The sequence below is a fragment of the Saccostrea echinata genome, unplaced genomic scaffold (assembly GCF_033153115.1).
Source record: "Saccostrea echinata isolate AGI-Se365-2 ecotype Australia unplaced genomic scaffold, CSIRO_AGI_Sech_v1 ptg000005l, whole genome shotgun sequence".
Lineage (NCBI taxonomy): Eukaryota > Metazoa > Mollusca > Bivalvia > Ostreida > Ostreidae > Saccostrea > Saccostrea echinata.
Genome location: NW_026889754.1, coordinates 3,488,209 through 3,494,810, shown reverse-complemented (window position 1 = coordinate 3,494,810; position 6,602 = coordinate 3,488,209). Strand labels below are relative to the sequence as shown.

At 33.7% G+C, this 6,602-nt stretch overlaps 1 pseudogene; it reads left to right on the top strand.

The window, feature by feature from the left end:
* Window positions 1-339: 339 nt before the first annotated feature.
* On the top strand, window positions 340-6,056 carry LOC133179524 (uncharacterized; annotated as a pseudogene).
* Window positions 6,057-6,602: the final 546 nt, after the last annotated feature.

Genomic DNA, 6,602 nt, shown 5'->3' with positions numbered 1-6,602 from the left:
TGGTTATTACATGCACACACACATTTATTAATTTTATGTATGTCAAATAAATGTGGCACAAATTTTGATAAACATAATCAACCAACCAACTAAAAAATGAAAAAACTAACAAGATATCCAAATGTATAATACATTATAATATTTTAACCATCAATCTGTTCGAAGATTACGGAATTCTAATGGTAGCAGGAGAAAGGATTTTGAAGAAGGAAGTGAAGATGTATTGGAGGAAGTAAGTGGCAAAGAGGAAGTCACGAAACACCTGGAATGAATTCCTCTCTGCCTATCTCTCCAACATTGATTGTTGGAGAGGTTTTTTTTTCAGGTGGGCCAGAGAGTATGGATAAAGAAACACCTGAGACTGAAATGGAGAGGAGACATGAACCAGCTTTGTTAGATGAGAATGGCATGGATAGAACAGTGATTGCGTTGGAAGATGTGAGGAGAGCCATCAGCACAGCTTGCAATGGTCATCCTACTATGATAATACATGTACGAATGGATACGCTTTCGCCAACATCTTTATTGAATAAGATAAAAAAGTATTTTAGAACTGAAAATAAAAACATTTTTTTTTACTCTTTTGACCGTTAAAAAAAAACAACAAAAAACAGTACAGCAATTCTGTATACCTACATTGGTATGCAAATAAGAATGATGCAAGAATTTTAAATGTATTAGAGGAGATAAGATAAATTTAATAGAGCAGTATTTGTTTCTTAAATATATGCATGCTGTGATGACCAAGTTTGATAAGAATTCTTGGGGAAAAAAAACATCCAGTCAATGGTTATCAACTGAAAAAATAAGTGTCTAACAGCGTTCCTAAAACTTTTATTGAATACCCTAATTAAGAGAACTTACTTTTTCTCAGACTAGCTATTTCATTTTTTTTCCACATTAAATGTAAATGTACAGTCTGTCTTTAAGAAAAGAGTTTAATAATTATTCTCTGTTGCAGTATACATAGAGAAATTAAGGAAACTAGCTTTGTTATTAATTATATTGTTATTGTACAATGAAACTCAGATGATCCCAGAGGGATATGCGACATCCCATTGCACTTGCAAGTCCATGTTAAGAAGACGGTGATGGTTGGAGATGCACTTCAGCAACCTGAGAAGATAAAACCGCAACTTACCCAGCCTGTGCATGATCTTCCTAAGAAAGCTTGAGCAATATGCAGTGATTGTTAAGCCATCTCCTCAATTCGTGATCCTAAGCCAGAGGAACGGTGGTACTGTCGTCCTCTCAGCCTGTTATAGCTTTTCCTTGGCAAGAACTTGAACAGACCATGGAGTCGGCGCCGCTATCTTCTCCGTCTGCCCATGATTCTGTTGAAGATGAGACTGGGCAAATTGAGGAGTCGGAACTATCGTCTTCTGAGATTGTTGAGGGTATTCTCTGGCTATCTACCAGCAGCAGCGGTGGGAATTCATGATATTTTTAGTTTTGTAATGGACCTCCATAAGCGTAGGAAAAGATTCTGTGTGACCTGCAAGGAGGAAATTTCAAACCGAAACTTAGCAACACATGCATGTAAAAAAAAAAATCCAGTTCCTCTTGTCGTAAATCCCTTGTGTTTTCCTCACTTACTATCGTGCAAACTCTTCTCGCCAATACGACAAGTAGACGATGATATAAATAAGGCTAAATCATGTGATAGAACACAATTACTTACGAAACGTGATAACCGGGATGAAAAACAATTCATTTTGTTCATACCCATAATCCACGAAATCAAAACTTAACACCAGTGGTGAAACAATTAAACAGGATACTTAAGGTGGATGAAGACACAAAAGCAATTTACCGAAATGTTCTATTTATAAATAGCAAACGCCAGGCTAAAAACTTAAAAGAATTCTTTGTACATCCAATTATAAGGGAAGGACCGTTCCGTCACAAAATGCAACAAGAGGCCCAAGGGCCTTGAATCGCTCTTCTGATAAACTGTACAACCTATCACTTCTAATTAAAGCCTGTAAGTATCCTGTATATTTAGATAAAAACTTGAAATTCCAAACGTAGGTCATCATGACCTACATTTTAGATAAAACACTCTGAAAACTTAAAATAATTCAAAGCCAATTAGTACCTGAGAGTAGGTCATGATGACTACTTATCACTTGTCATTATCCAAGGACCCAAGATGCATGAACTAAGTTTGATGATCCTAAGCCAATTAATACCTAAAATATTTTTAAAATTATAACCATAAAATTTCAAAAGTAGGTCACAGTGACTTACTTTTCAGATGACATACATTGAGGACCCAAGATGACAAAGTTTGATGATTCTAAGCCAATTGCTACCTTATTTAAATAAAGCCATAAAATTTCAAAAGTAGGTCATGGTGACCTACTTTTCAGCAGTCGTACTCCGAGGACCCAAGATGCATCAACTGACAAAGTGTGATGATTCTAAGCCAATTAGTACCTGAAATATTTAATTAAAGCCATACAATTTCAAAAGAAGGCCACAGTGACCAACTTTTCAGTTGTTGTACTCCGATGACCCAAGATGCATCAACTGACAAAGTGTGATAATTCTTAGCCAATTAGTACCTTAAATATTTAATTAAAGGCACAAATTTTCAAAAGTAGGTCACGATGACCTACTTTTGAGTCGACCTACTCCAAAGACTTTAATTACGTGATTAAGGAAAATCAAGTAGAATTTATGACTCGTCCACACAGGACTGTGAAAGTAAAGACAGAATAGGGCCAGAATACCGTCATCTTATAAATTTAGTTGTGGTAAGGAGTACATTGGATGAAAAATTAAGAAACCCTTTAGAAGCCAGTCAAGATTTAAAAAAAAAGAGCTAGAATTCCGTTTGCCAAAGTTTAATTTTCTGGACACTGATTCAAACTTTTTAGCTCAGGACAGAGAAAATAATTTACAAATTGGAACAGAAGGTAAAGAATAATGAACAAATTTTCAGAAGTCTTGGAGATCCCATTCTATCTGGTGATATTCGAGTTCCGGAAGACTTGTCAAGCGTAGCATTTATTTTATCTATAATATGTTTTGTACTTTTAGCATTGGCAGATATTATATTTATGTATTGTTTGTTTTGCAAACATAAAAAAATTCTTCAGAGTTCAACTACAGGTAAATGAAGAAGAAAAAGAAATGAAATGGATGAACAGGTAGAGAATGACCAATAATCGGCATTACAGGTGAAGTAAAACATTTTTTTTATATATAAGGTGAGTGATTTTTCACTTTGAAATTACAATATAAATTTGCAAGATGCAATTTATCGCAGACCTGCCTACCCTTTTCATTGCGAGGGTGTAATTTCAATACTCATTTTGGCGGAATTTCAGAGCTTTTATGTTTCCCTAGTTTGATGTTTTGCAATGATACTATAATGTCTAAATAAACCTGTAATTGTACATCATTGAACAAAGTAAGCATGAATGTTCCGTTTTCAAATCATTTGTTCACAAAAAGTCCATGTGTTGTATAACTGGTATCCTAAATGTAGTTATATCAAACTTATTTAACTTACATGCCTAATGAACTTTTGGAAAATTTATTGAAAATTCAAAGTTTCATTTGCATATTAATACAAATTCTACATTATTGCGCTATTTCGTTTTTGATTTACTTACATTTACTTGTTTCCATCTTGTTCTAAGCAATGTAAGAATAAACGGAATTGAAAATTAAACTGACTTATTGCACATTTCATTCAAAAGTGTTTTTTCCCCTTAATTTTGGCATGCCACCCGTTTAAAAGGCGTAACTACAAAGTATATTACATATGTTGTTTGTATGTTAAATAATCAAATCGTGAAGAATCGAAACCCTCTATTAATTAGTATTAATTATCTTCTTCTCGTTTTTATTTAGGAAAGCCTTTACTTTAACTCCAAAGATAGCAATTCATTAAGTTGTCTAGGAAAAATATTTAAAAGCATAAAATTAAATTTCATGGCGTAACAGCGTAATTTCTTGGTAAAAAGCGGAAGAATTACGCCAAAAGCGGAAGGGTAGGCAGGTCTGTGTATCGTATTAAAATTTTTTGCTTTAACATTTCAGATTCACCAAGGGGTATTGATTGAAGACCTGAGAGCTCCAATGCACTACAACGCAATCACATTTTTTTTAATCAATGGCGAACTGTCTCCTGTTATCTTTCCTTTAGGGGGCGCCACAGAAAAACTCGGTCCTGAATCGGAATACCCTCGCGCTTTATCTATAGTGAGTAATCTATAAAACGTAAACAAACCGCTGTCAAACACGTTGTGAATCATCCCTGAAACTTGTTGTTGTTGTTATCTAACTGAAACCTCGCACGGTATTATTTATTTATTTATGTTTTTATTTAATATTTTTACTTGTTGAATATACCTTTTATTCTTCCTTTTCAATCAAAAACATGTAATATGATAAATCAACAAATTATTTAACGTGTCAATTAGTGAATACGATAGTGGTACAAAGAGATGTACAGCCACATGGCGTGACACCGCTGACTGATTTGGATTAGCCTGCTAAAACCAAGAATTAAATATGCAAGAAACGTCTAAAAGGCATCATGCTGCTTTTGTTAATTGCCCGATGCATATCTAAGAAAATTTTGTCTTTGTTTGCTCTACTAAAAGCAGATACTATTTCTTATCACACTGTGAAAATATGTAGCAGATTCCTCAATAAATTAATGATTTAGGGTAACATGACTGTGTTTTAAGACTGCTGCTGGTAAAATTATTGTTTTGATAAGATTACGAGTTGAATCCATTGTTTTTATTATTTTAACCAACAAGAAAAAAAATGTATAATAAAGGTAAAGAAATATTTAACATTTCTAATAAGTATGAACTTATATTTAATAAAGGAACAACACCACTGAATAAAAGATTGAAGAAAAATGCCATTCCAAGCATATTCCCGTGGGTTGAACCTAGTCCCCATTCAGCAGCCAGAGCAAATAGAGCAAAGTCTCGGGGCGTCAAAAGAAAACTGGCAGAAGAGTTCTCAGCATCAGACGATACTGAACTTGTATATTGCACCGATTCTGATGATCTACAAACTGTGGAGGAAATTCTTTCTAACTCAAGTGTGATACCTGAGGAGTCCGTTGAAGTTGTACAAGATTCAAACATTTATTTTCATAATGTCCAGACACAGACCCCACAGTATCCTCCAATGAGTGTAGACAATTTCATTAATGATGACGCTGGAGTACACTTTTACACTGGACTTGAATCATTGGTTAAGTTTTATTTTGTTTTGAGAACCTTTGGGCCTGCTGCATATTGTTTAAATTATGTATATCAAAAAGTGTCAAATATTAGTGTCCCAGACCAGTTTTTTATGGTTCTCTGTAAGTGGAGACGTCATACTACCAATTTCGAACTCTTAAGACTTTATGTCTCTGAAAAAAAAAAAAACAGTTTCGAATGTTTTCTTTACCTGGGTTCTTTTTATGAGTAAGCAATGACAAGAAACTGATATATGGCCTTCAAAACACCTTGTAAAGTATTTTTGTCCATCAGACTTCAGAGCTTAATTTTCAATCACAAGAGTAATCATAGATGGTACTGAGTGTATTATTAAAAGACCAAAATTAACAAAATCATAGGCTACATTTTCAACATAAAAAATCGTAATACTGTGAAGGTTTTAGTTGGAGCAACTCCTGGAGGGCTAACTTCATATATTTCTACATCTTTTGGGGGATCAACTAGTGATCGCCAGATTGTAGAACGAAGTAGTCTTTTAGACATCTGTAATTCTGGTGATTCCATCATGGCAGATAAAGGTTTTAATGTTCAAAATATATTTATATATAAAAATATTCAGATTAATACACCAACTTTTTTAGAAAGAAAAATAGGATGTCCTGTGCTACAGTCATCAAAGACAGTAAAATATCCAGCAAACATGTTCACATTCAACGAATTATTGGGCTTGCTAAAACCTATAAAATTTTAAGTGAACCAATGAATAGTTCAGAAACGAAACTTTCTACAGAAATAATATATTGTTGTTTTATGTTGTACAATTTTAAAAACTGTATCGTTCCATCATATGCATGACTTGGAATGTCTTCAATTACTGCCATGTCTAATTGTACATTTATAAGAAAACAAAATGAAGAGTCATATTTATATATGGTTTATAATCATTTATTACTAATACATTGACCTTCGTAGGTTTTGTAGAATACCTTTTCAAGTAGAGCAGGTTTGAAGTAGCCTTCATAAAATGCATTTAAGTTGTTTCTCATTTCAATAATGAACTGATCATTTCTTTCAATTGTGAAGAACAGAAAATCGTTAAACGTATACACAACAAACACACGATTCTTCTTGTTTGTACATAAAAGTTGACCCTGAATCTGATAATAATAATCATGTTTTTCATCAAGAAAAAACTTACTACCAGTCTGTCGGATATATGGAACAGTTTTAGATGTTATAATATTGTTTCTAGATACATAGGGGCATTTCACGTCAATAATTGTATCATCATCGATGATGCCATCAGGTGAGGCAGCAAAATGTGGGGCTTCCAAACAAACACATATTCCACTGCCATAATATTCCAGTTATTTCCTGGCATTTCTTCAGGGCGGTTTTTTC